We start from the raw sequence: 12,604 nt of genomic DNA, 5'->3' as shown, positions 1-12,604 counted from the left end.
CAAAGCAGAATTCATGCCAGATTGCAGTAATGTCACTCATTTGTGTAAAATGTTATAGGCCTACATTTAAAGTGAACAATTTAAATTCAGGTTAAAATACATAACTTGGCCAAGTAAAGAATAAGCAGTGCAAATTAATTAATAGGTTTCAATTTAAAGATAGGCCTAGATAATAAAAGTGATATGCATCCGTCCACCCTTAAACCTTGCAGTTGTCGTTACTTTCATAAAAACAAAGGCTACAATGACCTTTATCATCAAATATAAACCAAACAAACGATTGGGGATACGTCAATACGGTTCATAGTATAGCCTAGGTATACATAGGCTAGCCTATATACTATAGGCTAGGCTATAGCCTACTTGAAATTAAACTATTTTAATATATCGAAAATGATTATTTATTTTCATTCAACTTTCCATAAAAACATACGCTACAATTACATTTAACATTAAACATAAACCAGACAAAAAATTGGGGATATACATCATTACGGTTTAGTAGCCTATATATAGGCAATACGTGTTTATATAAAAAGGTCAAGTAGCCTATGTATCAAATCCACAACACAGTTAAACGTTGCAGAAGTCTTTGGCAATTCAGTTTTTATCAAAGCAAGTTAGAAAATAAAATAAAAAATAGAACCACCCCCCCCCCACACACACACACACACACACACACACACACACACACACACACACAATTAAACTAAACTTAAAAACAAAATAAAAAAAGATTTACACCTATAAAATAACAACAAATTGCAACATAGCCTATCCTCATGTGTCTCATGTTCTAGATTTCATTATAAGTGTTTCCCTAAGGCAAAAAGTCGCAAGTCTGTATACTTACTAACAACAAGATCGCTAGAGACTCCTTCAAATAATAATAATAATTAAAAACACTTAAGGACTTCAGTGTGCTCATGATGTGTATGAGGCGTGTGTTTACCAAACATTAGGCTATCTCATGGCTCTAAACTTTCTACCCTTGACTTTCTAGTTCTTCATCGACATTCTGACCAGACTAACCACAAGATGTCACTAAGAACGCAACAATGTGCTTGATTGCCCATCAGAACTATCTCGCTCAATGAAACTCTAACGATTGGTAATCGGCCATTGACCTGTGGGCATTTGCTCCCCTGCGATTTCCAGCTGTGAAAAGACTCCCAATAATCCACATAAACCTCCTAATAACTTTAACAGAGCAGTTTTAGCGCTAAATAGCCTAGCCTACTTAAAGATTGACATCGTTTACACGTGAAGGATGAGGTCATTTCTGAAAGGTTTTGCGTAAAATTAGTTACCAATAATAGCTAAGACTGTAATCGCTCAGGATGAAATATGCAGGCATGAAAGCTGTATTTTTCTTGATAATCTCTTCATAAAAGGGGCCTCTAAGTGGTAGGCCAAGGCCTACTTAGTGAATGAATCATTTACGTGAACAAATCTTCCAATTGATGCTGAAGACGTCAGAGGTCTTGAATAAAGCATTTATCTGCATTAGAGTTCACACAGAACGCGTTTTTTCCCCATTCGACTGTGCTACTTTCCATTGTTTGTTTGTTTTTATTATTTGTGAACGCGCTAGACGGACCTATTGATTCGCATGCGTCTCTCGTCTTTTGGTTCAGCCAAGGCCTTAACCATGTCTTGAACTTTGGGGGGACCTTTTTTATTTTTATTTTTTATAAAGCATAAATAAACAGAACAGTGAACGAAATTCTAGGTGTAATTCTAGTTGGGAAATAATCATTTTGGGACTATTTGCAAACAATATTTGCATTAATTTGCGTCACATATTAGCCTAGAAATCTAGAGGCAACCTAGTGGCAGCAAATCTAATTTGCAGCCAGGGTAGTCTAGCAACTCTCAGTTAGCTTGCAAGCTGGAAAAAACAAACTCTGGTCTGGCCAATCACATTGTGTATAGAGTCGGTGGCTTAACATAATGACGGCAGAGTTGGCGCGGTTCTGCGTGCTACTTGTAAACAAAGAAGCTGGTAAACAAAGAAGCTGTCAAACAGCGGCCTTTCGAATCGGCTTTGGTCGTGTTGATGTGTTCAGAGTTTTGCAGACCGGATACGGTGAAAGTTTAATCTATCAACTAGCTCCTCTTCACCTTCTTCGTTGCTCTGGTTGGTTGTAGCGCTATCCTATTGCGTGCAGAGGGAACTTGAAAGACAACTGTTTATCCCGTCCCTCGGATTGAGCCCTGCCAATGTTGAGTTGCTGCATAGTGTTTGGCCATTTCTAATTATTGGGTGGGGGGGGGGGGACTTGTCCCCCTCAATGTCTATGGTGGTTACGGCCCTGGGTTCAGCTTCTAAAAAATGCATTTCTGCATGCTTCTGCATTTTTGCTTAGAAATGTTTTGCTTTCTGTGTGAACCGAACCCTAATTCCTGAGCATCAAACAAACTACATTTGAGTAGGCTTATAAGGTAAGAAGCAGATTTTCTGCTGCCGCCATGTAGTGAATATGGAAGCTTGTTTCCATCACAGAATAAATAATAAAAAAAGAGGTAGGCTAACTGTCAGACTTTTTTTTCTCGCAATTCAGAATTGCGTGATATAAAGTCAGATTTGTGTAGCCTGACAGGGCTCAATTATCCCACCATTGACAGGGCTCAATCCGAGGGGCGGGATAAACGGTTGTCTTTCAAATTCCCTCTGCACGCAATTGGATAGCGCCATGAGCGCCACAACCAACCAGAGCAAAGAAGAAGGTGAAGCCGAGCTAACATTTGTTGATAGACTTTCACTGTATCCCGTCAGCAAAACTCAGAACACATCTTCTTTTCTTAAAGCTACACTGTGTAACTTTTTTAGTTTATTCTTAGCTAAAAACACTTAGTTCTTTCAAAAATATATGTGCTCATTAATGGATATTTACTTCTTTCAAGTAATAAAGTATTCTCGTAAGTTTATAATATGCCATTCAAAAAAACATACGTAAGGGGTTCGATTGCGGGTCGCCATATTGCCCCTCCATCTTGAAAGTACATTAGCCAAAGAGGGACATACCCGTAAATTCAAGCTTCGCCTTTCGCGTTTTAACACTCGATGGCACCGCGTCGAATGTGGACGAGGTCGAACTGGAAGCCATGTTAATCTTGGACTAAATCGGCCACCGTAGGAGTTAAAACGAAATCGGAATTGAGAGGAACAGAAACTAAAATTCACTGGATGGTCATATACATTTTCACCACTAGATGGGGGAAAATATCACACAGTGTAGCTTTAAGAATGACTTCAGTGCCATTCTTTGTTCTTTTCTCAAAGAAAAGCTTAACTCCAAGTCTTCCAGAGTCGCGGCCAAAGCCAATTCAAAAGACCGCTGTTCGTCAGCTTCTTTGTTTACGAGTAGCAGGCGGAACCTCCGCAACTCTGCCGTGACGTGCCGTCATTATGTTAAGCCCGCCCACCGACTCTACACACGCTGTGATTGGCCTGACCAGAGTTTGGTTTTTCCAGCTCTCAGGTCTACCGAGAGTTGCTAGACTACACTCGCGACAAAATACATTTTCTGCCGCTAGGGTGCGTCTAGATTTCTAGGCTAAGATTTGTGAGTTTATATCTCACAATTCTGAATTTATATCTCACAATTCTGACTTATCCAATTCTGACTTTATATGCCACAATTTTGACTTTAGGCTATATTTTGCGATTCTGACTTTATAACTCGCAATTCTGTCTTTATAACTCGCAAGTGCGACTTTATATCATGCGATTCTGAATTGCAAGAAAAAAACGTCAGAATTGTGAGATAAAAAGTCGCAATTGCCTTTTACATTTTTTTCAATTCTGTGGTGGAAACAAGCTTCCGTAGAAAAATGTAGTGTTTTTAACATTTAGCCTAAGCCATTGAACAATTAGGCCTACAGCTGACCAATCAGAGAACATTACGCTTCAGAAGGAGGGGCTTCATAGAGACCTGAGCGTTACTTTTTTATTGCTTGAAGAAACATACAAGATACCAAACAAACCTCAAAAAGACAAACGCTTAATACAATTCCAAGAAGTCCAAATAGCAGCAAACAGAATAAATAAACAACATAAACCTTAAGTAAATTATTATTTACATTATTAATATCATTATTATTTAATTATCATATTAAGGGGGGTATCACCAAAAATACCTTTAGAAAATTACCTATTTTATGGGCCTTTTTGTTACGTATGAATCATAAAGATATGAAGATCATTATATCTTTATGGAAAAGTAGAATGTGGATTCTTAAAGAATTACATTAAAGAATGTATTTAGTCATTGACCAACAGCTCAATATTGTTTACCAAAAGACAAATATTTTATAGTTTTAAAATCAAAGTCAGGTATTACATATTTCAGACTTAACCAATAAAGGTCATAAAGCCATAACATAAAGTTCATCCCAGAATTGTTTTGAGAATTTGCAACAGTGTTACTGACAGACAAGAGATGTGTTGCAAATGCAATAATGTAAAATATGTGAAAAAATATGTGAAGTCATTCAAGCAAATTTGAGTAGACCCCAAAACAAAATCAAGAAATGGGCATAGTAAGTCCTTTCTAAAGTCATACAGGTGATGAAGTTGACATAAAGAATAGTTTTGCCATGATATTTGTGGGGAAATGGTTATGATGCCTGAGCTTGAACTCTAGTTTTGGAGTGTTACATTATTAATTTTAATTTTAATACAGAACAATACAACTCGTTTGTAACTTATTTCTATAGAATCATGATTCGGTGACTTACTCATAATGCACACCCAGAGAGCACGTTCAGTCTTACCAACGTTGGCAATTGGAGGGCACCAGCGGCAAAGTATCGGAAGGGGTTTTTCCCCTGCACACCAAAAAAACTTAGGTGGGTAAACCATCGGCGCGATGGTATACAGCCATCCAATCCATGCTCACTCCGGAGATCGGCGGAGGAACCGTGAAGAACCATTTTGCCGATCCCGCTTCTTTTTTTATCTTCCCCACAACTGCTGCTGCCTAGCAACAGGTCCACATCAAGCTGGCGGTGTAAGCGCGAAGGTATGTTGAGCTTGTCCGTATGCCACAATTTATATATGATGATAATACCCAACAAACATACGTCCCAAACAGGTTCAGAAAAAAGATTTTAAAAAAATTATGCAATTTAAACGACACAATGAGTTCTAAACGTAAACATCACGGTTTTTTTTTAGACATTTTGTTTAGGTTTATGTTATCTTTTTATAAATGAATTTTCAAGCACGGACCAAAATCTACTGCATCTCTTTTGAGTATAATTTGCAAATGTAAATATTGTCATTTTTTTAACCAAGGGGGCGTTTAGGTCAGGTGGCGCGTGCACATTTTTATGCGCGTGATTTAACTTAAACAGAAGCATATCGCCTCGGTAGTACTGGACTCTCTTGTGGTATGTTTATCCATTTCAAACACACAATTTTCAGGCCAGTATGTGTTTATTTTGTTTTGTGTACTTCTTTTTTTATTGAAAAATATTATTTTGTTAGAAAAACGTCGAGTTTCCTGAGAAATGTTTTCGATAAACGGGTGACAGAAATTGGCGCCAGACGTAACTTAACGTTACGTGTTTTTAGACTTGGTTAGTTGTTAACTGTTGACTTGGTATTAACTGGTTTATATTCGCGTGTTAAATATTTTCAATGAGTTATTTTAGACAGTATTTTTAGGGGAACTCGTTTTTCTCTTTCAGCCTGAGGAGAATCGTTTGGTAAACAGCCAGGTTAAACTAATAAACGGTCATAAATTAAAAGACTGTCTTTTGTCCACACAAAAATTACTGTCCTTTTATAATATTAACCCCTTACACTCTGAAGGCATTTTTTTATGATTTTGTCTAAGTGACATGTTTAAAATTAAAGGCTGCTCTTTTGTTGTGCGCTTCTATGGTAACGTTAAAAGTAGACCTGTCAATCAAAGAGCTCAGTTCAGTACAAGCGCGCAGCCACTGTAGATCAGTGTTTCCCAACCGGGGTGCCGCATTTTTCAAATAATTCTCTATTTGTAAACTTTGTTCAATGCTAGTGCTGTGGTATGTTCGAATATGACCAGTCCTTTTCGCCGTCATCATCCGGGTTTAGTGCCAGAAGACGCGAATGAGAAGTCGCGCGCTGTGAGAAAATTTGTCTCTGTGCGCTCATCCGAAGCGCGCACACGTCTCACAGCGCGCCAATATTGAGTTCTCTTTCAAGGCTAGCTCTTGAACGGACAAACTCACGCAAAAAGTATGTCAACATGTCCATCTTGATGAGTATTCTAGCAGACATAGTCTGTATATGCCTTAAGTAAACTTTTTAGAGTCTTGAAAGACGACGCATATCCGAGCATTAGGTCTCAAGGGTCTGTTTAATGTCAAACAACAAAAGACAAGGACATCACTCGCTGCTCTTGATTGAATAGCTTTTGTAAGCTTCATAGGATTAATCTTTAATTTATACAGTCAAACATGCAATGTTATTTTATTTTGATCAATTTCTGTACCTCAAAACTATTATAATAACATTATAATTTTAGACCTACCAGAAAAACCTGAAAAGCATAGTTTACTTTATAAGTATCTTTGCTCAATATTATTTATTTGTGCTGCTGCTTGTATTTAAGTTATTTGTTCTTATTATTTTCTTTATTTTTATTTGACAGTAACTTAGTCCTTTTTTCCCTGAACATAGCAAATACTGAACCATACCGAAACCGTGAACCTAAAACCGTGATACAAACCGAACCGTGAGCAATATGTACCGTTACACCCCTAGTGTAACGTATGCGAGGGGGGGCCACAAAATGGAGAACATTTTCATAGGGTACCATGACTGAAAAAAGGTTGGGAAACACTGCTGTAGAGACAAGTGGTTATGAAGTAGTTAAAGCTACACTGTGTGATATTTTCCCCCATCTAGTGGTGAAAAGGTATATGACCATCCAGTGAATATTAGTTTCTGTTTCTCTAAATTCTGATTTCGTTTTAACTCCTACGATGGCCGATTTAGTCCAAGATTAACATTGCTTCCAGCTCGACCACGTCCACATTCGACACGGTGCCATCGAGTGTTAAAACGTGAAAGGCGAAGCTTGAACTTACGGGTATGTCCCTCTTTGGCTAATGTACTTTCAAGATGGAGGGGCAACATGGCGACCGGCATTCGAAGCCCTCACCCGTATGTGTTTACAATGGCATATTATAAACTTACGAGAATACTTTAATACTTGAAAGAAGTAAATATACATTAATGAGCACATATATTTTTGAAAGAACTAAGTGTTTTTAGCTAAGAATAAACTAAAAAAGTTACACAGTGTAGCTTTAAGTGAAGTAAGTGTTTTTTTGGACACACACCTATTCATAAAATAGAGCCTTTATTAACCTTTCTCATTTAAATTTAAACAAAATAGAATAATTGTCTTTTCTGTTTTTTTCAGTGATCGATTTTCATCTGATTTTTGTAAGTGATCAATCTAGAAGTCATCCCACAATTCTGATTTGCTATGTTCTTAACATACTGTTTTAGTCAATAAAGATAAATTAAAACTGAGTGCATAGTAATTCACAAAGGCATTTGCAATATAGTTGACTCCTTTTCATGTTTCTTTTTTCTCAACAGGAACTACATACACCCCAAAGGCTCTTTTCAGAGCCATATTACTCAACGTCTTTGCCTTTGCCTTCGTAAGTATGTTTTAATTAACCTCAAAGACTTCACAAAGACTTCTTTTAATGATGTAAATTCCCAATTGTCGACTTTTGAGCACTATCGGACATTTTTCAATCGTTATTGATAAAGATGTATCTAGTTAAAGTTATTTTGCACATATATATCGATACACACATGTAATAACTTGCTCCTGTTTGCTTGTCTTGATTATTGGCATCCTAAGAGTTTTTTTTTTTTACTGCCTGGCACATTCTTGGAGTTTGACTTTTGATCTGTCTTATGGTGCGTTCACACCGGCCGCGATTCGTGCAAGTGATTTACATGTTAAGTCAATGCAGAGATGCGAAATGGCATTCTGCGGCGCAAATTGAGCGTTTTGAACGCGTGATTCGCGCGAATCGCTCAAGTTGAAAAATCTAAACTTTGGCGGATATTTAACCAATCAGGAGCTTGCTCTAGTAGTGACAACAATGAGGAGAAAATCTGTATATTAATATCTGGTTCAGACAATATGATTATCACTGTGATAACATTAAATGACATGAAACACAACCCAGTCTCTTTTTGTTAAATGCAAGTTTATGTATGATCAATAATACAAAAGTACAAGTAAAAGATATAGGCTACACATGAAATAAAGCAAACAATTCAGTCAAACATTCAAAGTCAGTGCTAGTAGGCTAATGTTACAACAGTAACGTACAGTTATAGCCTAAAAATAAAAAAGTAATGAAACTTCACTTTGCATTTGACATTATTCGTGTCAATCGCGTCCGGTGTGAACGCCACATTAGATATTCATAATAACATAATTCTCAACATTTGGCAATGACTGTACTGTAATATTGTGTGTCAACAATTGTGAGTAACATATTAATGTTCTTTCTTTAATATATTAGATTTTTCTTCGTCCTCCACTGCCTCCAGAGTTGTTTCCTGGCATCTCTTGTTTTAAGGTTAGTCATTTAGGCCTGCCTCTGGTATAATCACAGCCGTGATGGTATAGAGCTCTATCACACTCCTACTCGAGCGATATTGCTTAAATAACATGATGTTTGTAAAAGGCTTTGGTAACGCTTTAGATTTTCATTGTATTTCCCTCTAAACACAGATAACCACATTAAATCAGCTGGGGCCTCATTTATAAAGTGTGCATACACACAAAACGGGGCTGAAAACATGCGTACGCCACTTCCCACTCAAAGGTTGTGATCTATAAAAAAAAACTTGAGAATGTGCGCACCTGTAAGTAAACTCTGACCCATATGATATGATATTTGGTAGAATGCATAATCCAGTGTAGGCTTACGTTTTGGAGATAGTAACATTAACGGTTAAGTTACACAAGATGTTTCTCACTGCAGTTTACAATGCTTGAATCTTTTTAGTGAATTGATTCAAAAGATTCGAATCACTGACCTGGGCTGCGTTTCCCAAAACCATCGTAAGCTTAAGTTGATCGTAGAACAATTGCCACCAATGGTCTCTACGGTCAATTTAGGCTTACGATGGTTTTGAGAAACGCAGCCCTGATCAGTTGGTGTGACTGAATTACTTTTGAATCTAAGAATTTCCGTATAGGTCTATTTCCTCTTATAATAATAGCCTACTAAAAAATAAAGACATTTTTTTTGATACACACATTTTTTAATGAGAATAGAATCTGCCACAACCGTTTATGGTATGGCATAAACGTTATGGCACTATCTGACAAGATACAATTCATACAATTATTTCTGTAGGCGCCAAGCCAGCCTGTTATGCTGCGCTGCCACAAAAGACCCGCCCACAGCTAAAATGCAATTGGTCAGAAGTTGAACGTGGGAACCTGATTTGGAATATGATTGGTTGACTGAAGTTACTATTATAATCCCGACGGGTATCTAGCAGTTAAACTCAACTGTGTATATTCGTGAGCACGGCACGCTGTGTCGAGTCAACAGGGGAATACTGGCCTGGAGTCGTTTGTTACAACCGAAAAATATATGTAACAGGCTATAGTGATTATTACACCAGAAAGTGGACAGCTGCACAGGAAAGAGAGAGAGAGAGAGAGCCTAAAAATATAATGGTAAGGAAACAGAACTTTTCCTTGTTTGTCAAAATGCTGGCATGTTACTGCATTGCTGAATTAGCTCCAAAAATGTTGTATATTTTGTAATATGAATTTGACTTAGCTTGAGCTGTATAATGTAATATTAGGCTATGTATATATAAATATACATATCTAACGTTACAGGCTACATGTCTCGTCTAGTAAGTTTGTGAATCTTTCTGTTATAAAGAAAGATCAATATACAAATGGTGTGCCTATCTGAAAACTATTATTAAAACTTCTCGTTGAATTTGTTCTAATACTTTAAGCCACATTACTGTAAAAAAAAAAAAAAAAAAAATTTTTTGAAACTGAACTAATCAAGTCAGTTCCGTGTGCTGCATCAGTTTGAACAGAGGTTACTTATTACCTAGAATTGAATTCATCATGTGTTTCCGTAGGGCAACAAAGTCACATCTGTACGCAGACTAACAACAAGGCTGTAAACACGGTCTGGCGTGTGACGTCTTCAGTCTTATGTAAAAATAATAATACGTTTAATGTTGATGTAAGTAGCCTACATATTGCCAAGAATGCTCATGGGCAGAAATACATCAAGGACATGCATTTTTAGTATGTACTAATAGACCTATAATACTATTATACTAGTATATTATAACGATAATAGTATATAGTATATACTAATATATAGTATAATAGTATATGCTAGTATATACTAATAAACCTATATTACATATATATTTACTGTTGATTAAGTATGGTTACCAGATTCTCGGCCTAAATCTAGACACCGATAGCCATGTCTTGCATCATTTCCTCAGGAGATTAAGTTATCCAATGGTTTAAGTTTTTATCTGTAGTGTAATTCTAGAAAGGAAGACTGTGCCGGGGAATCTCTGACACCAGAAGTTGTGACCTTTGTCGTTATCATGAGACTTCATGTTGTCATATGTTCCAAAGCGGAGATCAGCATGTTGATGTTGGTCCTCTCCTCTGTATATTTCCTTCTTAATCGGATGGGTTTCTACATAACACACGATTCTGTACTAACTGTTTCAGTTTGTATGACATTTGTGATTTACTGGTTTGTTAAGTTAAAATTGGTAACTGTGGACTGGGGCAGAGGGGGAGCTGGAGCAAGACTCTTAAAGGCATAGTTCACACAAAAATTAAAATTCTGTGATTTACCACCCTCATGTTGTTTCAAAACTATGTGAAGTACTTTCTTCTTTGAAACACACAATTTTGTTTTGGCTACCGTTGGCTTAAAAAAACATTGAGACATTCACATTTCTTGTCTCAAAGAATGTCACAAAGGTTTGGAAAGACATGCGGGTGAGTGATGAAAGAAATAAAAACATTTCTCCACTTGTTTTTGTGATTGAACTACTGGGGATTTGTGAGTTGACAAAAACCTTAAATGAATAAGAATAAAAATATATATATTTAAAATAAAAACAATCAAAATAACAATTCAAATAAATATTATTTTAAAATATAAAACTTGAAAAATAAACTTGAAAAATATTTTAAAGTTTTACCTGCATGTCATGTGAGAACTGTGAATTATTGAAATATTAACATGAAATTTCATGCACTACTTCAAGAAAATATTTTAGTTTTAGATATTTTGACTTCAGACCACAGTCCCCAATATGTTAGTGTCTTATCTGAGTGTAATTTGAGATCATAAATGAAACGCATGGACTGAAAGTATTAAAGGGGTCATGAATTTGTATGAGCTTTTGATATATAAAAGGTCATGTAATATAATATAAGTAATATAGGTAATATAAGAATATCCTGTAAGTTTCCGAGCTGAAAACTTCCTTGTTAGTCAAAGAAAAGCTTTTATAGACACCAGGCCCAGCAAACGATCGATTTCAGAATATGCCACACCTTGATGTCATCGTGTGGGGAAACACCGCCTCAACAGAAGAAGAACAACGCCTGATCTTGAAGCCCCGCCCACCGTCTCGTGCCACTAACATGACATAGGCCTACATAGAGCTAAACCGCATCGAATTTCTAAGCAGTAAACATACTAGGGATGAAACGATTACCGGTTTCACGATAAACCACAATAAAATTTAGTGACGGTTAGTAATATCGTATAAAATTTAATTATCATTAAAACCGCGTGTGATTATCACGATTGTGAAAACTCGTGGTAAATCTTGTCCAGTCAGCGTCAGTCTAACGCAGCGCACCGCTGCTTTTTGAATGGGGAGAAATGGCAGAAGGCAGTGACAGCACTCTTGGGATTGTTCAGCCTCTAAAAGGACCAAATCTGAGGTGTTGTCATATTTTGGCTTTTACAATAGTCATGAGGGAAACTTAATCGAAGATGGTCACCCTGTCTGCAGAACATGCCAGAAGATGGTCGCTGTAATAGGGGGAACACTTCAAAACTACGAACGCAATGCAAGTGGACGTTGACCTCAATACCAAAACTACGTCTGGCAAATTATAACGTGAAGCGAACAAACAAATTCAGACAAGACTAGTGAGGTGACATTTTAAGGGATAATAATCAGGGCTTGACATTAACAACCGCCATTTGCGGGTGTAACGTTATTTCGGCTGCACACTAGTCACTCTGGCTGTTGAACTTATTATAGTCTTCTCAAAAGCCGTCTGTTATAATCGCGTTGCGCATTATAACCACTCACACGTGTTTATATTGAGTTTATGAATGCAACGTCTCATAATCAGAGGCGTTCAGATTAGCCCGAGTTTTGTTCGCGCCGCTCTCTCTCTCTTGCTGTAATCTGACGTTACACTCAGAGCAGATTTAAACGTGCGATGTATGCAGGAGATTCACTCATCATACAGTGATCGACTGTTTTTGTTCTATTTCAGCAGCGAAAATAGTTTTAAAAAACACAGCAGAA

The sequence above is a fragment of the Gobio gobio genome, assembly GCF_949357685.1.
Source record: "Gobio gobio genome assembly, chromosome: 19".
In the NCBI taxonomy this organism is placed as follows: domain Eukaryota; kingdom Metazoa; phylum Chordata; class Actinopteri; order Cypriniformes; family Gobionidae; genus Gobio; species Gobio gobio.
This window is presented reverse-complemented; position numbering follows the sequence as displayed.